Source organism: Lissotriton vulgaris, chromosome 7, assembly GCF_964263255.1.
Source record: "Lissotriton vulgaris chromosome 7, aLisVul1.2, whole genome shotgun sequence".
NCBI lineage: Eukaryota > Metazoa > Chordata > Amphibia > Caudata > Salamandridae > Lissotriton > Lissotriton vulgaris.
In genome coordinates, this window is record NC_141695.1 from 687,926,153 (window position 1) to 687,953,970 (window position 27,818).

Consider the following 27,818-nt stretch of genomic DNA (forward strand, 5'->3'; position numbering starts at 1 on the left):
TCAACTGCAGGAAAGCATTAGATAATATCACTAGTTGAGTTACAATGATTTCGCTCAAGGGTCAGTACTTGCAATCTGTCAAAGTGAAAAACAGCGATGGCAAGCTGCAGCTCCGGTACACTCAGCATGTGAAAATTTGGCACAAGCAGTACTTCATAGGCAGAGGCTTGTTGAGCTTCTGCCCCAATCCCATAAGGGTTTCAGGAGTTAATCCCACTTTCTAGTTTGTAGCATGGATGAAGGGCATTACGTGGCTGCTGGTCTTTCTTCTAGATCAGTTTTGGGACAAAGGGAGAGGGGAAGGGATGTCTTGGAGGTATTATTCCCTCTAGAGATGGTGGGACGGAACCGAAACTCTACATCTGTTCAAACCCCCTTATGACTGGAAGGATTTGTGGGAGAAAGGTTGTTATGGAGACTATTTAACCCCATTTGAATACCAATACTCTTGCAGCTACATTCGTGTCTACACACAACAAACATGTGTAGATTAATATACACTTGTTGGAGGCATAAAATGGAAAGGGGATATTCTTTAGCAGTATCAGAATGCAACTGTGACCTACAGTTTGTGCAGCTGCTAGAAGAGGCAACAGGCAATGTAGGTACACTATGGAGGAGATAGCCTTAGGCTCTTTACCCAGACACAAGAAAAAAGACTAGGATTAAATAAAATGCACACGAGTTTCAGGGAACCAACTCCAAGCACAATGATGTCTGGAAATCCGAAGCTGCAGCTCGCTTCAAAGTATGGAGAATGAGAGAACATCTCCAGCCTTTCAGACTTTTCAAATAGCTTCCAGTTTTCTCATCCCAATTTCCGGTCAAAGGCTTGTGCCAAAGATCCTCTTGCTTTTGGTGTCATTAAGCCATGTTCTTTGATGTAGGAAGGTCGAAATGCACATCAAAGTGCACAGTTTAGGCTAGTCCACACTTCCTAAAGAATTGTACCTTTAAAAATTCTAATTCGGCAAAAATCAACATTTATACTATAAACTGATGAAACATATTGGCAACCATTAGGAGCTATTATTAACAAAATATTAGACTGGCCAACTTACTATACTTCAACTTCCCTCAAAATCTTATCATGCACCTCAAAAAGCGTACAAAATACAACTGTAAAATTAAATAACAAAAGCATCTTGAAAATCAATGCGCTCCATAAATAAAAGGAATTACACTTTAGTGCGGATTGGCACACCCTTAATATTCTGCACCACAGTCTCCATGGTTCGGTCCGTCACCCCAATTATCCAATACAGAAGAGAACACCACACAAGCTGCTCCCACACCGTCTGACCTGCAACTCAACGTCAACGCTCTAGGACTCTTTCCATCATAATTTGATATTATGAAAACCGCCTGCAATTCAAAACAAAAATCAAATGCTTGCGTCCTGGCATCGGGATGAACTAAAGTCTCCACAATTTGCAAACTGAGAGGGCTCTGAGTTGAATTTGAAGCAAAGCCAGCAGAGGAGGGAAAAACAGCAAGTTGTTCATAGGCGATACGCTTTTCAGGCCCTGGGGCTCTGCTGCAAAATGTTTTTACAATTATAATGTGGGGGGGGGGGGGCTTAAGTAGCTTATCAACTCCGATTCTTTATTTTAGTATTAGAGGTACCTTCTGGCATCAGAATGGGCCTGTAACAACAAAATGACATACTGAGTCGCCTGCCAGTTATTAACTACTGCAAGAGACTAGTGATGCCTCCATGCTTCAGTGTGCCTCTGCCTGGCATCTCAAACCCTTATGCTGGCAGCAATCGGCCTGACCTACTATGGACAGCATCGGGGGAAGCGCACCAGCTTCTTCGTTACCTGCCCGGGCATGAGTGCCAGCTTCTATGAAGGTCTGGGACTAAGTCGGCCAAAACAATAGTTCATGTCTGGGGCTCCCGGACAAGGCACAGATTACAAAGACAGTGCACTTTCCCTTGGTTTATTATGGCCTGGCCTGCCTGCAACACCCGAGTAGAATAAAAGGGCGCCAAAGCAGGGCCTGATTGATTATTGTTAGTTGTCCCTTTGAATAAAGTCAGGTACTTTGGTTGTCAAGGAGGCGTCTGCCAATAGCTTGTGTAGATAGAAGCTGAAACCCACCAGGCAAAATAAGTACTAAATCTAGTTATGAAAAAAGTCCCCGACGGTCCTGGCGAAAATACGAAATTAATTAATTGTTCAACTAACAAGGAAGCACTTATGTAAAAATATAAATAACGATCCTGTTAGGTGACCATTTGCTGCTTAAACATTTTGTAATTCTTTAAAACAGCACAATGCGGAAGCAAATATTAAATTAAAAAAAACATTACTTTGCTCGAACTGTGGAAATGTCTTTGGTGGGAAATTATCTTAAGCTGCCTTTGTGGAAATGCAGGGTTTTTCAGAACCCAATTATCAACAAAGAAACACCTGGCCCTTGTAACAAATAGAAGATTCATCCTTTCTGGGTCGCTTACTGTGAATTTATAAAGGTTTCACAACTGGTTCATTGAAGGCGAAGGCTGTTGGTTTGTATTAGTCCCCCTTAAGGGTAATGAAGATCTGGGGAAGAGATGTGACATAAAGGCTATGTTGCAGACATCAGAGCTGAAAGATGTGGGTTTGAATCACAGCTCGTGAAAGCATGTGCTACTTGAATGTCCCTGTGCCTGCCTTTGCTTTCCAGTGTGCACTTCACCAAAAATTCAATTATGTTTCCGAAAGAACATCTGGAGGGAGAGGCATAGATAACATTCTGACAGAGATAATGAAAAGCAATTAATGAGTAAAACAAAAGAAGGTGTAAGAGCAGAGGAGAGAAGGGTGGAACAACAGAAGAAAGAAGGGGATGAAGCAAGACGGGGCAATGATAAATTAAACAAGCATTGGCAATATTTGTCGTCAATGTGGGCTGCTGTGCAACTTGGCTTAAAGTAACTGACTGAGTCAGTGCTTTTTATTTTTCTTTAAGCCTTGTTACACAGTAGGCCTGCTGTCCAATAGGTCTGAAAAAATTGTGGGGAGGGGTGGAGGGAGGGAACAAACAATGGACAGCAGGCAGTGGGAGAGAGGAAACACCAGGGAGGTGCGTGGGAGGAGGGAGGGAACAGAAACAGACAATGAGAGGAGGGCATGGAAGGGAACAACACAAGGGAACTATGGGGGAGGGAAGAACAACAATGGAGAGGGAAAGGATGTGGGGGCAGACCATACACTGCATGGAAAACGGTGGTAATAAAAAAATAAACGTTAAAAATAAAGGACCAGGAGCAAAGCGCAGTCAGTGGCAGGACACTGGCTGCAAACAGGAAGCATTGATAGGTCCATGCTCCATGGCAGGGACAGAAACCCCAGGGAAAAAGCAGGAGGCAGCCAGCAGTCTGGAGACTTTTTGATCATTCTTGGTATCATTGCGGCTACTGTGGCGGGGTTTCTCACAGCCTTCAGTCCTTTGTTCCAAATATGGTCAACAATTGGAATGGATCGTATTAATTTCTTGTTTGATTCCTTAAAATAATTTTAGAAGCGCTCGTCAACATTGATAAGTTGAAGTACTTTGTCGCCCTTTCAATAAGTGCATGGAACCCTCCGATGTCATCAGAAACTAACTAGCGCCTGGAGGTGTTGGTGGTGCATATATGGGAGGTGGGGGTGAAAAGTAGTAGTAGTAGTACTACTACTACTACTACTAGTACTAGTAGTAGTAGTAGTAGTAGTCGTCGTCGTCTGGTCTCTTGCGATATTTCCCCTCTCTTCAGCCCCATCATCATCCTCCCCATGATCAACAGTCGTGTATGGCAATGGATTCTAACTGTGTTGGTTGGGGTATCCAAACCTGCGGTACCCTCGCACTTGGCGGATGCAGTAGAGGATGTTTTTGGGGTGTCCTTGCCATCTCTGGTTTTGAAGGCATGGCCGCCTTAGGAGGAAACCTTCTATGATAGTCATGCAACATCATGCGAAGGCCTGTCACCAAAGCCACGGGTATTTTCATAGTTGGGTCCTATAACTGTTGTGTCTCAAAGGAATCATCATAAACCTTAAACTTCATGAGGTGCTATAATCCTTTCTTCTTTTCTGGTCTGTCCTTAAAAGAGATCTCATCTTGAATGTGTTGCGATTCTTGCCCTCTTCACCTGAATCTTAACATTTCACATGTAGTTGAGATGGGGTGGTGGCATCCCCAAAAAAACAATTTTAGTCTTCCTCCCCTGTGTCCCCCAATTCGATAAAGCGTACTGGTGGTAATGGTGAAACCTTACCAGGCGACAATATTAACAGCCTCAAAACTGGTTCGGTGACAGCTGGAGACGAGCCGGTCGACTGCCATACACTGTGAGCAGGATCACTGTTTTCTCAGTGTCGTCTTCACGGTCTGAAAATGCGGCGCCTACGAAGTCATTGAGCCTTTTATTAAGGAAGGCCGGGCCGGTTTTATAAAGTGCTTTCTGAGTAAAGCAGTAGACTTTGAACTGAGCACATTTTTCAATTGGGAGCCACTGTAGATTCTTCAGATGCTGGGAGATCAGTAAACGTACAGGGAGATTTAAAATAAGATGGGTAGCTGAGCTTGATTCACCTGGAGCCGGTGCAATAGAGAATCTGCAATACACAAATAGACAGCATTCCGATAGGTCAACCATGAGGTTGTGAAGGCCTTAGCTACCGTGGTTAGGGATGCACCTGATAAAAAGTTTGTAAAGTGAGGCTAAAATGAAAAAACAAGATGCTGAGACTTAACTGGTCTGATTAGCCATGAAAATATTTTTGTCAAGAAGGACGTCAAGATTCCGGGAAGACTTGGCGGCATTTGGGGCTTTACCCAGTTCTGCTGCTCACCACCTTGGTGACCAACTGTAGCCTAGTTTGCCAAACATATGTACCTCGGTTCTGTCTCCACTGAATTGCAGATGGTTAGATCCCATCCAGGCAGCAAATGATAGCATGCACGTATGAAAGTTAGTTTGTGTCTCAGTACATTCACAAGTGGTGTTAAGGAATGTTCTCTTGCGAGTTTCAGAACTGATTCAAACAAATGCACACCAGCTTTGTTTCTTTCACCAATCACACACTCAAAGACACATCACAGATACAGAAGAACAAGTCTCTTTCCTTCCGTAAAGTCATATCTGGTAGAGTTTATCTAGCTGCAGGTTCCTTACCTTTGAATATCACATGGCATCAGACTGGATCCGGAAGATTTTCAAGCAGTACCTTTGCATGCCGGTAGGTAGAGTAATACGGCTCCATGTCTGAATCATCTGCGCTGGAAATGACGAGTGGTACTGGTAGAGGCGCCACTTCAGTATGCTGACGCCAGTTACTTTCACAACTTTCCAAGCCAGGAGTGCGGAGCCACAGTGAGGAAAGACTGGACCCAGGAAAGGGTGTCTCTTACACCTTAACCGGTTTGCAGATCATGGAGAATGCAAGAGTTGGCAAGGAATGCGACTAGATACTCTCTACCAGACAAGGCATTACTGAAGGTCCCATTTAGCTAGATAGTTTCTAACAGATAAGGCGTTACTGAAGGTAAGTGACTTGTCACAGATTACTTACCTTTGAATAGCTACCCAAGTAATAACTCCACGGAGGTGGGTCTGCGAACCTGATTAAACCAAAATGTCCTACAGGATCGAACTGGCATAGTGCCAGTCACGACAGACGAGACTGTCCAGGCAGTAATGTTTTGTGAATGTGTGCAGTTATTCCATGTCGCCCGCTGGCAGGTGTCTAGGAGAGGAACGCCATGCTATATAGCAGTGGTCACAGCTATGGCTCTGGTAGAGTGAGCCGGAAGCCCTCGGAGCAGTTTCTTGGTGAATGTGCAGCAGATCTTAATGCACAGTACGATCCATTATTAGATGGTCCACTTCTGCACAGCCTTCCTTTTTTTGGCTCCGACATAAGCCACAAAGAGTTGATCATCTACCCGGAACTCTTTTGGCTCCATATGGTGGAGTCTCGCCTCTTTTTTGCAAGGATGAAGTGGAGCAAAAAAGGTCGGCAGGGTAATGCACTAGCTACATGAAAAAGAGTGACAACCTTTGGAGGAAGGATTAGGTGTCCAGAGAGCCAGCATTTCAGAGAAGATGGTGGTGTAAGCAGGGTACTCAGAGTGCCTGCAATTCACTGACCCTCCTGGCCGAAGTTATGACCGTTAAGAAGGAAGATTTTATTGTCAAGAGCCCAAGAGTACAATTATATAGAGGCTTAAATGCTGCACACATGAGAAAGGTGATGACCAGATTGAGGTACCACTGAGGTATGATGAATGGTGTGGGGGAAACATATGATGTAGGCCTTTAAGGAGCCTAGCCACAACAGGCAACTTTAAAGAGAGAAGGTTGGCCAGGCAGCTACAAAAATGCAGAGGTGACAGGAGGTAACCTTTAACTGTGCCCAGAGCAGAGCTCTGCTGAGCCAAAGATGAAGCTAAAAAGAGAACCTTGGTTACAGGTGGAGAAGGGGGGGGGGGTAGGGGGGGCTGTCGAATTTGTAGGAAGCACACCATGACTCAAATGTATCTCAATAGCAGGAGTATACAGACTTGTGTGAGGGATATCTAACTGCCAGAATAACATCACAGATTTTGAGAGAAAGGTCGAAAGCTGCCAACTGTTGCAGCTCAATCTCCACGTATGCAGGTGGAGGGTGCGCATGTTCTGGTGCAGAACCATGCCCAATTTCTGCCACAGTAGTTCCTCACAAGGAAGCAGCCTGACTCTGATCACCACCTCTCCCAGATGGCCGCACCAGCCCAGGAGTGACGCATCTGACACCACTGTTATATCTGGTTGGGGAAGGGAGAGGATTCTGCCAAGGGCCTATTTGCGGTTTGTTAGCCACCACTGAGGGGAGCTGGTAAGACAAAAATGTAGCACACCAAACTTAAAGTGCTCTTTGCCCACCCTGAACAGCAGATAGTGTCTATGGGCCAGCAGGTCTCCACTGGCTCCCCGTAGGAAAAATAGTTCAATTCAAGTCAGCTTGCCTGGCTTACAAAACACTGCATGGATCAGGCCCTCACTTCCTAAAAAGAAATTTACAACATTACGAACCTCCTAGGACTCTAAGGTCAAGCAGTGCTAAGCTTCTCAAAACTCCCAGATATAAACAACTAAGATGGGGGGGGTAGAAGTTTCCTATTGAACACAGCAAAAACTTGGAACAAGTTACCTGTAGAATTAAAAAACAGCCCCTCTCTGTTGTATTTTCGTAAGAATCTGAAGACCTGGCTTTTTTCAGCTTAGTCCTGTCCGGCTGTCGCACGGCTCTTTCCACTTCTGCAGCATAGTCATTTAGCGCCAAGACGCCCATAGGCATTCGAGCACTCTAAAAGTCCAATAATCAAATCAAAGGACAAGAATGCGGAAATATGCCTCTTGCAAGTCCAACGCTACTATTCGGTCTCTCGAGTCTAGAGTAGACAAAACCTGGGCGAAAATCACATTTTGAACTTCTTTTTCAAGAAGAGGTTAAGAAGGAGCAGACCTAGGAAAGGACAAAGTCCTCCATTTTTTTACACCAGAGAGTAGCAGGAAAAACAACCACTCCCTACTTCTGATGTAGGCACCCTTTCTATGGCTCCCTTGGCCAAAAGAGCCTGCACTACTTAACGGAGCAAGGAGAGATGTCCTCCATCAGCTGATCGTAGGTTGATGGTATGGGTGGAGTGGAGCAGGCGGTGTCACAAAGAGGAGGGAGCAGCCCCTTTGGACTATCTGGAGTACTCATCGGTCTGATGTTACAGACACGAGTGGGGGAGGTGATGCTGTATCCTGCCTTCCACTGGGCATCCATGATGGTCTGAGGATAGAATTAAGAGGTTTGGAGGCAGGGACTGACAGGGGGCTGGTGGACTAACCTAACCTCTGACTGACTGTCCAACGAGGTATATGGGACCTCTGCCCTCTGCCACAAATAGGCTGGAAAGCCTGATGGCTGTGGTGGCTGGGAGGGTAATCGGTGTGGTTGGAGACCCTTTCCGTGGTCATGAAAGGGGTGGAAGGCGGGTTGAGCAGGGGCCATAGACAAGCCAAGGACATGGCTGTAGCTATGCTGCCCTTAAAGCGCTCCAGTGCTGAATCTGCCTTGTCTCCAAAAAGGTGAGAGTCAAACGGCAAGTCCATGAGTGAAGTCTAAATATATCCCCAGACAAAAAATAGATGTTCACAGCCAGGCATGGTGCAGCAAGGCCTAAATCATTCTACCCAGCAAGTCGGCTGTGTCAAGTCCGCATCTGAAGGTGAACTTTGCCGCATCTCTCTGATCAGCAACAACTTGAGAGAGTATGGCACAGCCTCCTCTAGGACCAAAGGCAGCACTTGCACAATCGATTCTCATAGTGCATGGGAATAACAGCCCAATAGGCATGCAGTGTTCACTGACAGCAGTGGCAGGCTGGTGTAAAAGAACATTCTCTTATCAAAGGTGTCCAGCATTTGGATTACCTATCCTGTGGTGCAGTAAAGAACGCACCATGGTTAATGTGGGATGAAACTTGGACCACCAAGCTTTTCATGGTGAGGCACAGGGTAAGGAAATTGGTATCCCCAGGATAGGGGGATGGTGGCAGGCAATCGTTCTATACACTTGAGTCCCTGTGCAGGGCTTGAATCAGGGCGCAAGTAGGACGTCCATAAGGGCTTCGTTGAATGAGGGTAAGAGTTTTGAAGGAGGGGTGAATCCCGGCTGAAGGACCTCCGGCAAGACATTAATCTTAACTGTAATTGAGGTAGGTTTAGGTCCAGAACATCAGCCACCCTGCTCACCACCATTGAAAAAGAGGCTCCCCCTGGGTAGCCACAGTAGCAGGGGAAACCAGGCCAGTTTCAGGTTAGGTGTCCAACCTCACCCAACTTTTAATACCAGATGTCCTCCTCAACTGGGTCATCTCCATAAGGGTCAATATACCCCCTCCCAAACGTCTCCCTCACAAGGCCTATTCACCAAATAAGGCACTGGCTCCGCTTTGGGAAGATTACACTCGGTACGCCCTGGACAACTCCTATCTGGCTCCTTGTCAGAGTCGAAAATGAGGATGGGGATGGTAACGCCTAGGAGCATTAGCATAATCAGCACTGGAGTGGGCTCCTACGAAGGTCTAGGATTTACCAGCGGCTCTGCTCCGGATCCAGAGAGGGATCCTTGAGGCTCGACTCGAGCAGAGGGCAAACCCGCTGGTGTGGTCCCATTAGGGGCCCCTCCCACACCCATGGGGACAGAAGGCGCTCCAGACAGGCTGAGCCGCCCTAAGATGAGGCGCATTGCCTCATAAAATTCCTTCAGCTGGACTGGGGTCATTCCGGCTATGGAAAAATCAGGGAAGCCTGGAGCGGACTGGGGGTCAGGCCCTGCGGACTTGGGGGTCAGACCCTGCTGACTCACGGGCCTGGAGTGCAGATGCTCCCTTGACTAGTCAGATGAACACCGGAAAAGGCTGTGCAAATGGTCCCAGGACCTCCCATGCGAACAGGGCCTGAAGCGTCACAAAGTCAACCAATGTCGGGCAGCAAGAAGCTTGAGGGATCACCCTTCTCCGCCTTTCGGTGCATGGCGCAGCAATCTTCACACACCCTGGAGTAGTGTCCAGGTTCCTGGCACTACAAGCACACCAAGTGGGGTCTATCATTGACATTTACCTATGACAAGTCCAACATGGTTTGCAACCAGCCAGTTTCTTTGGTGACATGCTCGCAACAAGAGATACAACGTCGACAAAAATGTAAAAAAGTCCTGACAAAGGGACTTAGGGACAGCTCAATCCTGATCTGCACTATTTAGCGCAGAAAGGTAAGAACGGACGCCAGCAGACCAGTACCGTGCACATCACTTCTGACACGGACGACACAGTCTTGGAGCCAAACTACACCACCTACCGACATGAAGTGATACTGCTCGAAAATCTTCTGGATCCACTCTGAAGTCTGTGGATATACAAATGTAAGGAATCTGAAGCTATAAGTCTATCAGATACTCTGGCAATAAAGCCCAGCAAAACAAAATTGGTGTGTGAGGAGTTAGTATTTTAATCGATCAGAAAGGGCTCACCCTTGTCTGACGTCAGCATAACTGGACATGCCTACCTAATGTTGCAATGCTGCACAGCACAAGTTGCTATGAACTACAGTCCACTTTCAAATGCCAGAATGTTTTGGGTTCCACGTATTGTAACCCTTTTATTGGTATTTCTTTTTTACTTTTGTCCTGCCCAGTCCTTATCTTTATTTACACTGCTTCAATGATTATTCTTTCCCTTGGCACCTCAGGTATGCTAATAATGGTTTGTGCTCCTCTTTACAAAAAAACTTGTACTTCAGTATTTGGTGCCTGCTGTTCTGCTGTGCATTTTATCAGTTATTTCACTCACTACTGGTAACTGTGGTAAGCGCTGTATCCACTAAAATCTGAATGCTAGAGCACGTCCATTTGCATTTTAAAAGATTAAGGATTAGTGGTTAATGATTCAATAGCCAGCACACACATCATCCTATTCTTCTGTTAGCACAACAGGAGAAACGTGGGGACAATGAAAGTGGAATTTAAATATCCATATGGATTCCCCTGAAAGAAACATATCTTGGAGATATAGGCTGGAAACCACTCATTTTAAACCAAAAAAAGAGCACACTCCAAGCTCTTCTTTCAGCCATCTCACCAAGGAATCTGTGAACCCTGAGGGGACATTATTTGATAATACAAATGTAACAATGGGAGCGAGTAAAAGAAAATAATTAGGTTTTGTTTATCACAGGGAGTATGTTGTGTTATTATTTTTTATACATCGCTCGATTAATAAAAGGAGACTTGGAGCTAGCCAAGATACAGAGATCATGATACACCAATACGCGAAGTTTATTGTACAGAGAAGAATCAAGTTTAAGGCCTTCCGGAAGTCCAGCAGATTAGGCATAGATTTAATGTCTAGTGGAAGCGCATTCCATGCTTTGGCAACTCCCAGCACAAAGCCTCTGCCACCCCATGACATGTAATAAAACTTGTGCAATGCCAGTTCGGCAGAGGCGGAGTGAAGCGACCTGCCTGGCGTGTACCAACTGAAGCTTTTCCTAATAAAGTCCGGACCTTGGCCATTCAGAGATTTGAACCGAATGCAAAGTGCTTTGAAAACAATTCTGTATCTCACAAGAAGCCAATGTAGTTCTCTAACAAACTTTGAAATGGACTGAGATTTGGTTATTTTAAACAGAAGCCGACCTGCTGCATTTAGAAGGACTTGTAACTTATTAAGGACATGCTGATGAGCATCAAGATACAGGCCACTGCAGTAATCAATCTTTGCCATGACCAAAGAAGTGACAGCTAATTTTTTGCAAATGGCCAGGAATAAATGGCAGAATCTTCAACAGGCTAAGCGTGTAAAAGGCAGCTGACGTGACTTCTTTGGCCTGATCAGAGAAGGTCAGCTTATAATTAATCATAACGGTCAGATTTCTTACAGACCTGCCAGGACCTTAGTCAAGTTTAAGGCAGTTTCTGGCCATCCAATTGACCGCTTGCATACAATTGATAAATCTAAAGTCGCTTCCTGGGCCCCCTGCACCTAAACAAACAACCTTTTATGTGTCTTCTGAGTATGATGTCATGGAGAAATCATTTGATCTTATAAGCTCAGCCAGAGGTGTAACATATATATTAAAAAGTGTCGGGATGAGCTAAGATCCCCTGTGGGACCCCGCATGGAAGAGAGTATGAGGGAGATGTAAAATCACTCAAATTGGCAGCCTGCTGACGTTCAATTGAAAAGAATTCAGCAAATTACAGGCAGTTCCTGACACCCCTATTCTGCTCAGATGATCCACCAGCAGCCCATGGTTGACTGTATCAAAGCATGCTGATAGATCGAGCAGGACAAAGGCGACTCTTCCTCCTCAGTCCGGAGTAGTCCTAATCTCCTCCGTGGCTTTAATAAGGGCAGTCTTTGTGCTGTGCTCGGCATGGAAGTCGAACTGAGTAGAGTTCAAACAGTTGTTGGTCTGAACGTATTCGACCAATTGCCTATTCAGATCATTTTCGATAAGTTTAGCTGTTAAGGGGAGACAAGGGATCGAACGATAATTGCTAGCAATCTGCAGGTCCAGAGATGATTTTTTGATTAAGGGTAGCACTGAAGCATTCTTCCACATAGTGGGAAAGAAGGCCGAAACACACTTCTGATGGAAAGTATCTGTCAAAACAGTTGCAAAGTTTTCGGCTGCTAAGCTAGTCACCCTAAATGGGAATGGATCACAGGGCAATCCGGACTTTGATAACTTAATCAATTTTGTGACATCTCTGGAAGGAGAAGTAAATCTCTCAAACTTGGTGAGTGTGGTCAGTGGCTGGACTAGCTACTACAGTAAGGCTCTTCAAATTGTAATAAAACGTTCTCCACTTTGAGGCACTAAGCCTTCGCCAGGGCATTACAAAAGGACAGCAATCCTTAAGAGTATTAGAGGTGACAGTAGTTGATTTTTTCATGATTGAAAACAGTTCTTTGGAATAGTTACTAGCTGCTTCGATTTTCGCTGTGAAGTATGCGGTTATTGCCTTACGAATCAGAGCCTTGCACGCAGCTAGACAATTTTTATAATTGGCCTTTTCAGATTCACAGTAGGCAGAACGCCATCTTTTTTCTTGCCTCTGCAGTTTTGCTTTAGGGTCCAGGAAGGACCAAGAAGCGTATAGGTTATTTCACTTGAGGTAGCTGTGCGCTTTACAAATGCTGGTATTATTATTTAGCCACTGGGTGTACTGCGAAGTTGCGGTCTCTTGATCGTCAGAGAAAATAGGACAAGAGCTATTTAGCCACAAAGTAATCTCTTCTGCGTGAAATTTTGTGCCATGCAACAGATGTTGTCAAGACTGAGCGGGCTGGGTATCCTGACCACCTTGTGCATAATGGATCTCAAAGAAGACAGCCCTATGGTCAGACCAAGATAGAGGAGATTTTTAAGCATCGACTATAGCAGTATTGATGGAAAATCTTCTGTCAAGAGTATGGCCTCTTACATGAGTAGAGCCATCTACCAATTGAGACAGACCACACATCATCCTGGTGGAAAGGAAAATTCAAAAGGGGTAGGCGAGGTGCACAGCGATTTGATTGAAAACTTTCTCACAACTTGTATTTGTTGAGTGGGGTTGGGTGCTCCTGCAGGTCACGTGTCCGTCCGTCACGTTTAAGGATTTGCTGCTAAGTGCGTGCATATATAGATTATGAATGCATCCCTGCGATTAGGGCACTCCTTGGGTTCTATGTGTAAGACTCCAAAACAAATTCTTTATGTACTTGTCTTTTTATTTTTCAATTACGTTCATTGGATATTATAAGTCATATCAACCAGGGTTCAAAGTTCATAACGCAGTATATTCATGCAATGAAATCCATCAACCTTTTATGCATGCTCCAATGCATTTCGGGCTACCAATCCCTTTATCCAGGAGCTCTACGAAATCAAAAAGGTGAGATATAGCCAATCACTAACATGTACAAAAGCACAATTTTGACAAACATAAGCGCGCGGGCCACGTGAATTCATGCATACGCGAATGTGAAAAACCAGGGTGATCGAAAAGTGAACGAACAGTGGATCGTGAATGAAACACCATGCAAGTGCGTGAACTTACATAGATGACTTAAGGAAGTTCAATGCGAAATGTAGCTAAAATGGAAAGGGTGAAACATCGTGAATAAACAAAGCATTCGTTTGGCATACGGGTCTCACACAGGGGAGACTGCGAAAATAACTTGGCGGTGTAACACCGACTTACTTGATAGATGACGGCTTCTGTGCTTAGTTACGGCGATGTGTTCGGCAACGGGAGTCCCGAATGAAACATGAAATAAAGGTGAGCGAAGTGGATTGGCCCTTACCGGGTCACATGATTAACCGAGCTAAAAAACTGACTAAAAGTGGACGTCTACGGTGGCGGCCATGTTGCAATCAGGGTCATAGTGGGTTTAGGTGTGCAAAACATTAAAACGTGCGATGTTAGTAACAGTACATGTAAAATGGCTTCACAAAAGATGTATAGCATTAAAAGTCACCAAGTGGTGATTTAAATAAAACAGCTAAATTCGATCCGGTCATTAAGCCCAAATGGTGGCTTGAAGACGATAGATCCATGCCAGTTCTCGTTGCAGCAAGCATTTGTTATTGTCTTTGCCCTCTTTTTTGTCTATGATTTCCAGTACCATGTATTTTAGTTGTGCCACATTATGGGATTGTTCACTGAAATGTACAGCAATGTTTGACTTTTCATTTTTGGTTCGAATGTTGGATTTATGTTCGTTGAGACTAACCTTTATTTTTCATTCAGTTTTGCCGATGTAGATCATTCCACATGGACACTTGAGTAGATATATCAAGTTAGACGAGTCGCATGTAGCGTCAACATTAAGTTTGATATTGAAACCCTTTATGGGGTGGGTGATGGTGTTGCCTCTAATGATGTTATTACAACTGTTGTAATTCATACATGGACGTGTTCCTTTTGATTCTTTCCGTTTGTGTGGTTCTTTTGACAATATTTCTTTGATGTTTTGATTGAGAGTGTATGCGAAGATGGGTGGAGATATAAAAAAATCTTTACAACCAGGTTCCAATGTCAAAATAGGCCAGTGTCTTAAGATGATCTTTTTGTATGTTGCACTCAATGTAGAGAACTTGGAAACAAGAACCATCCTGGTATCTTTAGGATTTGATGATTTAGTGAGTGCCATTTCTCTTGATTTCTTGGCTACACTGCCTTCAGCTAGTTTGATTATTTCCTTAGGATAGCCTCTTTCAAGGAATCTATTGCCCATTTCATTGATTCTTTTGTCACTGAGTTCGGGGTTTGACGTGATGCGCTTGGCCCGTAACATTTGTGAGTAAGGTAGGTGTCGTTTTAGGGAACTCTGGTGGAAACTGGAATAATGCAGTGTGTTATTGCGATCTGTTTTTTTGCGGAACAAGTCTGTTTCAAAACCTGTGGTGGTTTTGGAAATATGTACGTCTAGAAATGTGATGGATTTTTCATTAATCTTGTCGCGTTCTAATCTAGGACCCCGATCAATACTGTGACCTTATGCCCCTATACGGCTATAATCCCTTTGTACCCCTATATTGGCATAACCGATCAAATGCAATATTCGGAAACTCGTCTCTGGCCTCACACGATCAGAGCCACATTTCAGAATCACTTCCTCTGCAGCTTCCTCTGCAGCTCATTAGAGCAAATGACACAGCAGAAGCCACTATCTACGAATCCTAGATTACACTCAGAGTTCTTCAACAAGATAAAAACTCAGCAACCTGGGAAAGCCCCACTTGCTATGTTTTGATTAGTAATAGAACTCTAATGAGCACTGAGAAACGATCACTTCCTAGTGACATCTTTATTGACGTCTTATGTCCAAAAACTTCAGTCAAACAAGGCACCTTTCAGGTATAAATATTACCAACGTTGCCTTAAGCAAACGCTGAAGCTGAAGCTGCCACGCTGATACTGATGCTATCGCTGCCTCAACGACATCAGCGAGCGATGGTGTGGTGAACATAGGAGCCGAACAGCTGTCCCCCTGCAAAGCCCAGCAGATACAAGCTGCCCATGGATGCTGCCCCTCCTCCTCCTCTTCCTCGACGCGCTGAGAGAGACACTGTCTTTTCTCCTGCCGAGAAAATCCAGCTCCGGCGTTTCCAGCCTACTCTTGCGAGTGACTGGGATATCGAGTCCTGGAAGGAGATACAAGACCTCCAACATTCTATTGCAGAGGTATGGTGTTGACTAAACCCTTAGAGAGAATTCTTGAAGCAAACCTTGGTAAAACCAACTTAACTTAAAGCTACTTACTTACTCCCTCCCAAGTATTAGGCTTAGGTCAGGTACACTGGGGTAGGCGTAGTTAGAAGCACCAGTTGAGTACGTTAGCTAATGTATATATGAATGTATATATATTTTTCTCATTTTAAACCATTGTATGGCTAAGAAACCATATCAATGCTTTTACAGTATTATTTCGCAATACTCATCTTACTGTACGCACTTTTTATAATAACTAGTCTTGCAATTGTGGCAATGCATTTCTCTTGTACGAGAAGAAAGACTGTTCAATAAACAATACCTTTTTATTGAAAACACCCGTCTCTCTATTCTCTGCATATTGGTGAAAGTAATCTGCACAAAAACTAAGTGAGTAAAATAACTGTCTATTGTTTCACACGACTCTGGAGATTGACTCTTATCTGAGGAGCAAAGTTGTCATGTTTATGCGGTTGTTGGAAAACGGAATCCCTTCTTGTCTGTACCAGGGAAGCTGATCACTTCCTATTCAGTCAAGAAAGTTTCCAGTGACCTCTGAGCTAGTTGGTAACAAACCCAATTAAGTTTAGCATCGTCAGTGGAGACCTGGAAGATCCGCACTTCTACGTCCATACTACTGTTTAGGTTATTCCAATGCGCAGGGCCTATTGGGAAAATAGGAACTACACTACAATCTCCCAAGTCAATTGGATTCTATCATCCTTAGTGTTGAGATCTGCCAGCAAAAGTTCAAGGTGTTCTCTGGTGTCCTTCCATATGAAAAATAAATCGTCAATATACCTGACAAATAATTTAAGGTTGTTGGACCAATTAGGGTTCTCAGATATGAGTTTCCTCGAAGTCTTTCATGTAGACATTTGCGTATGTTGGGGCTGCACAATTGCCCATAGACATACATATTTCCAAAACCAAAAACCAAAAATAAGCAGTAATTTATAATTTTAAAAAGGCCATGTTAATATGTCTACATGGATAATACATAGCAGCCATAGCTGCAATGTCCCTAGTACCAAGGTAAAAATTACCCCAAGCCCACATGGTTTATCACTTAAATATCAGCTTTAAAAAAATGTTTGACAATTCAGCAATTTTTCTCCAAACATCAGCTGAGCAGCACACAGGGGAGCTACTTGCAGGTAGCTAAAGTGCTACCAATAGCTTGCGATCTACTCATTGGAGTCTGCAGTAGACGTTTCAGGACAAAATATCTGCCATCATATACAATAAAATATAGGAGTTGCTTTTACACGACAGTCCTAGAAATTTTTGCCAACCGCACGGTGCATTTTGGGGCTTGTAGTTTCATGTTTAACATTGTTAATATTCAATCAAGTCCTGACAGTGTTGTGAAAAATGAATACGATCTTGGTGAACATTATCTGCGCCATCTTGCCCCTTTTCAAACCCATTCATGCGCGTAAGCGGCAGCCATTTTGAATGCCATGGCCTCCCTGCCCCTTGCTGATAGCCAGCGCGTCTCTCTCTCCCTTTAACCTCGCAAGCATCCCCCGCACGCTGACAAACCCCCCGCTCTCTCATGCCTTGGGTCATAAACCCCTCTTCAGCGCAGCTCCACCACTGAATCCCATCCTGTTCCCAGCGCGACACCTCCCCTCATTCCTTTCATGGCCTCAAACCCTTTTGATGCAAACCCCCTTTTTCCTGCGTCCCCGTTTGTCTTCCCTGTTCCCAGGCCGCCACCTGGCTCTGCGGATACTGTTTATTACCCCGTACAGTAGGAAGCTTCCCCCTCCCCATCAAAAGACCCCCGAACCGGTCAAAGCCCCCACCCCATGAGATCCGATCAACCCCATGCATTCCGTGAATCGGCGGAATGCCCTGCTGTGCGACAACCAACACCTGTTGTGACCGGGGTGGGGAATCCAACTGTAAATGTATGTGGGAACGGATCTGAAGGGGAGATTCCGAGGATGTTCTTTCAAGGTCTAAAGTATTGCGAGAATGTGTTATGTGCAATAAAGGTCGTAAAACCTAGTATAAGAGGCCAGGCCTCAGAGATGTGGTTAGAGCACCTCGTGACGATACTTGCTGTCTGAATTGATGTGTTCTCCTCCGGAGAGAATAAAATCCTCGTTTCCCGCCTTCCAGTCTCCAGCGCCTGCTTCTTCATTGATTAATATTGGTGGGTCATAGAGACGATACTGCCGGGCAACATAAAAGGGTCTTTGGTTACCGGTTGTCTTTGGAACCCTTTTTAACAATTGGCGCCCCAAACGTGGGGCCCATCAGCGACTCGTGGATCCAGTGGGAGAGGTCCCGACGACAGAGTGAACGACTGCAACGATCGGAAGGTACCCTGTCCGATAGACCCTCGTCTGACAGCCGATCATCCGAACTTCACTGGCTCCGAACAGACCTCTCTCGAGTGATCTGCGGTCCTGACTGGGAACCATCAGGAGTGCCACGAGAAGTACGAAGAGAAGAGGACGATCGGGCGCTGGATTCGGAAGACGAGAAACTGTCCATGCGGTCCGGGTAAGGTCGTGTAAACACGACGAATTGCGAAAGTGATAGATAATTGAAAGTAATTGATAATTGTTGAGAAAATACTAGTATTACTCTTTGTTAATTTATTGGAGATTCACTGTCTACAAACGGAGAAAACAGGCTCTCCCTTTATAAACAGCGAAGGATAGGTACGCACCCGTCGGACCTATTTTCCCCCTCCCCATTGAACAATTGCCCCCCCCCCCCCCACTGATTAACTGTTATAGATTGTTTTCTGGAGATTCTCTGTCTACAAACAGGGAAGATTAGGTCCCCTCTTTGCAGATAGTGAAAGGGTAGGTGACGCGAACTTTTGCGAGCCTACTTATTCTCCCCAGTGACCATATTGATTTTTTATTTTCGACCTAACATTGATTAACTGTTATAGATTGTTTTCTGGAGATTCTCTGTCTGAAAACAGGGAAGATTAGGTCCCCTCTTTACAGATAGTGAAAGGGTAGGTGACGCGAACCTTTGCGAGCCTACTTATTCTCCCCATTGACCATATTGATTTTTTATTTTTGACCTAACATTGATTGATTGCTCAGAATTGGTTCATGAGGTATTCACTACGTGCAAACAACGTAGAATAGAAATATTCTGTCTAGTCTTTGCGCGCAGTGATAAGATAGGTAGTGCTGACTATTATCCCATTGTGATCCGTCATGCCTGTCTTCTCCCCACTGGTCAGTAGCCTGTTTAACCCGGACCGCTTATTAGAGATGAACCATCCGGCTCCGCTGGAAGGCACCCCTAATAAGGACATGTTCATGAAGCATGGATTAATTGCTATAGCCTATAGTGAGCTGTGGCATAATTATACAAAAAGGGATCGAGAAAGACAGTGGCCACTGAGAGGATCCTTTGATCTCGACAAAATAGAAACAGTAGAAATAGCCCTTCGTAGGAATGAAACAACACCCATTATGCTCGATAGTCTCGGTATGTGGCGCAAAGAAGCCACGCAACGAAGGGAAGACGACGAATTTAGAAAAGGTGAAGGGACACGACGGACAACCCTCCAAACGTCTAGTAGGCAAAGGGAAGGACCAGCGATGGCACTGCCCCGAGGAGTAGACATGAAAAGCGAATGGTGTAAAGGGATGTGCCGACAAGCCAACCCCGGAACACAACGACCCGAAGGTAATCCCCCGACATTACGCACAGGACGGACAGATTTAAAACCAAACCAATGTGCTTTCTGTAAATGTCTTGGACACTGGAAAGCCCAATGCCCGACTCTGCAAAGCATAGGTAAGAATGGAAGGTTGACAGAAAGGACGGACCGACAGAAAGGAAAAAGACGTGAGATAAAAACCAAACAGACTAGTGCAGACAGAACAGACAGGACCACCCCGTTTGATTATGCTCGGTGGCACAGATTTCGTCAGGCCAATTTTAACGACATGTTAGAGTTCTGGGACTGATTGCTCTCTGTTGCTCCCCCACTCTGAAAAACAAACACAACTGCAGGTCAGTGTAAACAACCCCCCGTTAAAGAAAAGACTCAAGGAAGCCAAGCGTCTATTATATAAACTTAGGATTTAATTACGGTAAAGAAAACACACAACCAACGGTAAATAGAATAACTAGTAGAACTCTCACTAAAACAAACTTTACTGATAGGAAAAATACAAAACGTGTTATGCTCACTCCGGAAGTCCTCCAATGTAACAGTTCGACGGTCCCGCCCATCCGGAACACCTAGCACGTGTGGGGCGGGGCCTGCCAGCAACCATGGGCCAAAAAGAGATCGCCGGCGAGAAGGTACCGGAGACTCCACAAAGCAGGCAATGAAATGGTCTTCCCATACTGCCCTTCCAGGGATGGCGTCCCCCGGGCCGCAGGTAGGGAGGGGGCGGCTGCAAAAGACCCCCTCCCTCGTATCTTCTGGTCCGGCCATCACGAATTCCACCATCGAACGGATGCAGGGTGGGCAGGGAGGAAGAGGCGACGCGGACGAGCCTCTTCCACCTCCACAGGTAGGAGGCTCCCCTGCCCTGGTCCGGCACCGATGTCCTCCAGCCGGGCGACGGCCATATACCTACGCTGCACAGGAAATATAATGTCCGGCTGGTATATTTCCATAACACAGGACATACAATGCCCGCCTGGTATATTTTCTCAGTACAGGACATACAAGACCCGGCTGGTATACTTACGCAGCACAGGACATACAATGTCCGACGGGCATATTTGCGGAGCACCGGATGTACAGTGGTCCCCCAAGAGTCGGAATCAGGGGTGTAGGGTGGTCATCATGTGCGCCCCTGATTCCAAGAGACGGTGTAGGATGCACCGGGAGAGGAAGACGGCACGGTGAGCCTCCCTCACCTCCCCAGATGAAGGCTCCACTGCTGCACCCTGGCGCCCCGAACCAAAATGTCCTGCTCCAACCGCATGATGCTCTGTTTTTCGCCATCACAAGAAGTTTTCCTCCACTCCTGATGGATACGGCAAAGGTTACTGCAGGGCCTCAAAATGGCGTCTGGGCCCTCAAAAGGCGGGTCTAGGCCGCTGGAGTAACTTTGTCCGAAATTGCAACTCGGGCGCTTGCCCACCTGGGCGCAAGCCCCCACCATCGACAAACATCCCCTCGACTTTGAAGATTCTACCAAAGTCCCAAGAGCCCTCGGCCCCTTCAGGCTTCCGGTGAGGAACAGTTGCATTGATCTCAAATGAAATAACCACGGCACAGCAACAAGATGGCGGTGCTCTCGTGTCTGCATCAGCTTCCGTCTGAACCACCCAGGAACATTATGGGCTAACGAACTCGAGCAAGTTCCGGTTGAACATCAACATGACCCGGTAAGAGAGACTTTACCCCCTCCCTCTCTTGATTGACGGTCCACACCACCAGCCCCCTTTGTTAGCACAGTTTTCTTTTGGACTACCGAAAGGGACTCTGGTCCAACCGCCAATTGGCGGGGATATATTGCCCCTGATGCTACTTCCGGACTAAACCGGCCTCGCCCAAAATGGCGCTGGCATCAATGGAAACTAACGGATGCCTCGTGGTATTCCTTAGCTAATGAAACTGGGTGTACTAAGATATATATATATATATACGAACCATTGCGCACTCGATGTTAAAGGGAGGAGGGTTCACTTGGCGAACATTTAAGAAGGGTTCCGTAAAAATGTTGATTTCAATGAACAATTTATTTTTAATATTTGTTGTAACTGATACATAACGTCGCTCATGATGCACGCCCGCGGTTTTGCATTTAGGAAATGTGATTACGATGAGCTTGACTGTGTTTCCATCTATGAACTGAAATGCCCCTGATTCCTTCGTCACGCAATGAAATGTTTTTGGTTACTTACAAATAATTAATTAGACCTTTTTTACATGTTCTTGTACTACAAAATAACCCCCTACTGTATGTGCTTCCATCGACGACATGTCAGGCCAAAATATGAATTGCGCTCTCACATTTTACGTACTGAATAATTCTACAAATAAAAGTCTTAAAAACTATAGATAGGCATCGCGTACTCTTGTAAATACGGGTATCGGTGGGAGGGTTTTTCTGTGCGCAACTGTTCTGCTCTCTTTTTAAGGTTATCCGAGAAATGGTTGTTCGGCCCTGGGTTGATGGTCAAATCGAAGGTATGATACGCTGCCTCCAAGATATGCGACTAAGCTCAGGAACTGACGTATGAAGAAGGACCTCGACTTCAGGGAATGGGTAAAGTAAAATGGTGTGATTGTTAAATTGTTATAAGGATATGGTGGTCGAAGGTACTAAGGTACAGGGTTGAACGAAGAACTGGTATGCCTTAAGAACATCACAGCTTTGGGAATGATTTAGGGACCCCGATGACCGGATACATCTACGAAACCGGGTACCTCGCGCTAGGCACCTCCGATTCCTCTTTTTAGCGTTTTTCACTACACACGATCCTTAATGCCATCCTCGAACCTCCCCATGAACCACCTATCACATTGCCTGCCCCCATGACTTTAAGAAACCAGAACCCTAAGGGATTATATCCCGAAGAGACAAATACGAGTATGTGGTAAGTAAAGGATTTTCGTGCCCTTACATTTGATGTGTTCGAATGTTGTCCCCCTACCTCCCCTATTCTCCCCCTTTTCCCTCTGCAGGTTACATTAGAATCCCGATTAGAGTATCATAAGGGATCTGGAACCACGTCACGCCCGATGCATGAAGACGGACTAACGCTGCAAAATGGCACAACAAGGACGCCCTCACGACCTTTTTACCAAATCTAACGCTTTTCTGTCCCGAAACTGCATGCTTCCTACCTCCTAACACAGACCCGAAACGTCTAACGTTAGGTCACGCACTGAATAGCCCAAACAATACACGGTCATTCCCCATGTCACACGTGTACTGTTTGGCCTATTGTCTCTCTCTCTCTCTCTCTCTCTCTCTCTCTCTTACTCTCTCTCTCACCCTCTCTCTCTCTCTCTCTCTCTCTCTCTCTCTCTCTCTCTCTCTCTCTCACTCACTCTTCCACCCCTCCTCACTTTCCCTCTTCATAGCAACTGGCACCTAATTGGCGAACCTGGTGCACCTCCTGATTGGCCCCAAATACCACAAGTATTTGCACAAATTTGTCCTAAATAAAATTGTATCGATACCACGTTATTACCTCTCCTTTTCTACTAAAATATGGATGAAATTTAAATTGGCCGATAGGAAAGGGACAGGTAAGACGACTAAGGTTCCCTAAATTTGACCCACTCTCAGGGAACTATTTGTCAGTGGCTCCTATGATAGAAATGTGTCTGTGGTAATGCGACCATCCCCATTGAAAATTGTCTCCGTACCCCAAGCTGTAAGAAATGATCGAGACACCCCCATCTACCCAAAATGCCCCCAGTTTGGTATCCATAAGATCCCTCCTTCCCCGAGAATAAGTTTAATAATTATTGCAAATCACCCTTCCCGAGTTTTTGTAGTAACCAGGTTGCGAGGATTTATATAGAAAGTTAGAAGGATGTGTGCAAAGTTGAAAATTAGATTGAAAATCGAAAGAACTTGTTGCAGTAAGCCTGGTTGGAAATAAGATGTTTTTTATGCAATGCAGACTTGTTTAGCCTATGTTCATCCCTCAGAAGGATGCCTATCAGACTATGGTGAATAGCACGTTGCACTTTTTGTAAAATACAAGGCCCTGAAGACCAGCCTAGCCTTTCAAGACTTGTACTAGGGAAATGGGTCTCTGCCAGAAGAACTGACATCTACTATACTAGACATATGACAAATGAACGAAATAATCATCAAAGCGCCAAAGAATTAGCCAGCGAAAGGAAATTGTAAGGAATCCAGCAAACCCATCATCAATTGTTTATACGTTAGCCGCAAGAATCTCTAATGTAGCGAGTGCTTACCCCAGTTGCTTGGTGTTGGGAGAGAAATAGACTTATGTAATTACCTTCTTCTGCAAAATCTCTAAAGACTGTCTTTTCAAACTCATTTAAGGGTATCACTGTCGGAGGAGAAAGAGATCGGATGTGGGAGCACGCGGCCTGACTACGGATCGTGGAACATCAGCAACGGAGGCCGAGGCGAGACCACAGCAGTAAGGAGTCGCAGGACGGGGCACTGTTTCAAACAAAGCTAAGGAAAGGGCTGACCTGAAGCCCCTGCTCTATGATCAACGTGTGCCAAGAGTCCCCGCTCTCTGAACATGGTTACGGACTCGCCTGTCGCAAACTCTCCGCCTCCCCCTGATCTGCTCCCGACTTGGCCTTGCTCCATCCCCTCCTCCTCCGACCTACCATAAGGACTGTTCACACCCACACCTTTCCATCCGAACTCCCAAGTTCCTCCAAATCCTACTGAGCTACCCAGAGAAAAGTACTCCCTGCGTCAGAAGGGAGGGAGCTCCGACTAAATAGACCACGAACTATGTTAAACCCCAGAACGGTGACCTAGAACTCCACCAAGGGTCGCCCCCGAAGAAAAGCTAAACAAAGTCTGTGGTTCTGCCCGCTACCAAACACCCTGAAGATGATGGAAGCAACAGGAAATGCCCGCCACAGAGACTCAAGATACGAACAGATCTCACAATTCTGGAACAATCGCATTTTTTTATTGCAAATCAATGCTCTGCGCTACAAAAGAAAGTGCACCTGTTCCCAAAACCATAACGCATTGCTCCTATGGGGTCTGGCGAAACTAAGCAAAAAGTACCCCTGCCCGCAGACCTCCAACGACTCAATCCACATGAACATTTTTTGTTGATAGGTAATCCAGGTGCTCAACAGTGCTGACAGAAGACGACAAAGGACAACGAGAACTCTGACATTTTTTACTGTATCTCCTTTCTCTCCCAATCACCATTGGACTGACTATGCACCCGCCGTTTACAAAAAGGACTTACTTATATGATAACTTACCAGTTCTTATTCTATGATCTGTACCCAACGCCCTCGCTACGTAATTCTAGTCTGATATTGCATTACGATGACTTTTTCTGCAACCAACTTAACGATGAACCCGCCTACTAGATGAAGAGATTTTTCAATATGATGTTTATAGTGTGATGTTTATGTACAGTTCTTTTGCCTAAGTCCCCTTCTCCCTTACTTATGATCACTGCATATAGGTATAGATAGGAAATAGGCCAGCAAGATGTCTTGGAAATGTTAAAGGGAGGACTGTGAAAAATGAATACGATCTTGGTGAACATTATCTGCGCCATCTTGCCCCTTTTCAAACCCATTCATGCGCGTAAGCGGCAGCCATTTTGAATGCCATGGCCTCCCTGCCCCTTGCTGATAGCCAGCGCGTCTCTCTCTCCCTTTAACCTCGCAAGCATCCCCCGCACGCTGACAAACCCCCCGCTCTCTCATGCCTTGGGTCATAAACCCCTCTTCAGCGCAGCTCCACCACTGAATCCCATCCTGTTCCCAGCGCGACACCTCCCCTCATTCCTTTCATGGCCTCAAACCCTTTTGATGCAAACCCCCTTTTTCCTGCGTCCCCGTTTGTCTTCCCTGTTCCCAGGCCGCCACCTGGCTCTGCGGATACTGTTTATTACCCCGTACAGTAGGAAGCTTCCCCCTCCCCATCAAAAGACCCCCGAACCGGTCAAAGCCCCCACCCCATGAGATCCGATCAACCCCATGCATTCCGTGAATCGGCGGAATGCCCTGCTGTGCGACAACCAACACCTGTTGTGACCGGGGTGGGGAATCCAACTGTAAATGTATGTGGGAACGGATCTGAAGGGGAGATTCCGAGGATGTTCTTTCAAGGTCTAAAGTATTGCGAGAATGTGTTATGTGCAATAAAGGTCGTAAAACCTAGTATAAGAGGCCAGGCCTCAGAGATGTGGTTAGAGCACCTCGTGACGATACTTGCTGTCTGAATTGATGTGTTCTCCTCCGGAGAGAATAAAATCCTCGTTTCCCGCCTTCCAGTCTCCAGCGCCTGCTTCTTCATTGATTAATATTGGTGGGTCATAGAGACGATACTGCCGGGCAACATAAAAGGGTCTTTGGTTACCGGTTGTCTTTGGAACCCTTTTTAACAGTGTAGTGAAGGAGGCCGAGGAACAGCAGGTAACTGGTTTAAATGTGCTCACAACCAGGAGCGCAAGGCGTCTGTGAGGAACAAGTGTGGAACACATCTCATATAATAAGGTAAACTTGTGCTACAAAGCCACACGAGGATCTTTCATATTACAACATTTCCCTCATTTTTAAAAAAAACAGTATTAACTTTATAAATGAAGAACACAAGCACATACTGTACAAATACATGGCATTACATTGGCAACAAGCAAAGCAAACCTTAGAACAACACAATCGTTAAATCTGCAAGGGTCTTTCTTTGGTGACACCTTACCTCCCTTGTCACCTCTCTGGGAGTAACATCCTGCACATTGGCTTCAACTGGATGCCAATGTGTTTTATCAACCTCTGCGGACAGCTCACTTAGAGAAGAGCACTCATTGAGACCTGCAACCAGTTCGACCAGTGATACTCAAAGTACCGCCCTGGGGTCACTTGCGGCCATCTTTAACCTTTACATGCCCCCCAACTAAACTGCTTGAAGATGGGGAAAGTAAAGCAACTTTGACATGCTGTACATCACTAAGGTCAAGAAATGTGCCTATCTTGCGGGACAAAAATGTGTGTTCCATTGTCCGTAACAATCAATCCAGGTGAACCCTCATCTGCAAAAATTAGTTCCAAAAATCTTATGACATTCCAGTGCTTGGGATATCTCAGAACATATGATACAACTGCTTAGAATGGTAATCAATCAACATAATCAAATACCTGATGTTACTAGGTAAAACCTCATACAGCCCAGGGAAGTCCATTCCAATGTTATCAAACGGTTTCTCCGGGAATGGAACAGGATGGAGAGGAGTGTCCATCATCCTCCACCTCTTGTCAGAAACCAGACACTCAGCACATGTATCAACCAACGACTTGGTTTGACTCAAAAGACCATCAATAGAATAGTTTGAGGAGTATGCACATGTTGGTAATGCCTACGTGCCCATGGTGTGCAGCCATGATTATATCCTTCCTCAAAGTTTCTGGTGGAATGAACAAATCATGAAGCATAACCATGTTGTTAAAATAGAGAGTTTTTTTCTGGTGGCTGGTGAGTTGTCTAAGTCACCAGACAGTTTTCTGCCTTCAGGCCAACCCTCTGCTATGAACCTCTTGACTTGGCTAAGCTTAGAGTCTTTGGAATAAGCTTCCGACCACGCCTGTTTACTGACAGTAGCACATTCCTCAACAACATGCAAAGAAACCACCACACATTCTGTGTCTGTCCTCTAGCTCATCCAGATCTTGGCCATCATTTAAGACCACACGTGACAGTCAATCCGCCCTGAAGTTCTTCCCACCTGGTAAATGTTTAATGTTAAAGTGATATTCTTATAGTTTTGATACCAGATGCACCAGTCTAGCTGATGCTTTTCCTGCACCACTTCCACGTAACATGTGCATCAGGGGTTAATGATCAACAAAAATCTCGAACTCAGGCCACATAAGATAAATTCGGAACTTGCTGATAGCCCACACATACGCGAGAGCCTCACGTTCTATTGTGCATGTAATGTGCTTCGGCTAGTCTCACCCTTCTGGACGCAAAGTAAGGTTTGTTCCTTGCCCGACACCCACTGCAACAGGACCGCTCCTAACCCTGCTAGGCTTGCATCAACACTGATGAAACACTGACAACCATCCTGGTATGGAGGTAATGCATGCAAACTTTTCACCCATCCTCAATAAAGCACGTAAAGGCTCCACAGTTTGTGCATACCCATGCACAAACCAGGCATAATACTCCACTAAGCCTATAAATTACCCCAAAGCATCTCTATCTTTGGGCGAAGCTGCTTCATGAATAGCCTTGATAAAGGAAGACTTGTATTTGATACTATCCGCTGAGATCACATAACCTAAATGCTCACGTTGTTGAGTGCCAAATTTGCATTTGTCTATTCTGATTGTCATGCCTGCCTAGGTTGACACACAATATTTTGCACAAAATTGTGTTATTGCTTCCA

The 27,818-nt window shown here is 45.4% G+C and overlaps 1 protein-coding gene across 2 annotated transcripts in view; it reads right to left on the reverse strand.

Moving 5' to 3' along the window:
• ERN1 (endoplasmic reticulum to nucleus signaling 1) overlaps window positions 1-27,818 on the reverse strand; it is a 673,099-nt gene that overhangs the window by 297,449 nt on the left and 347,832 nt on the right. The gene's annotated exons all lie outside the window — the stretch shown is intronic.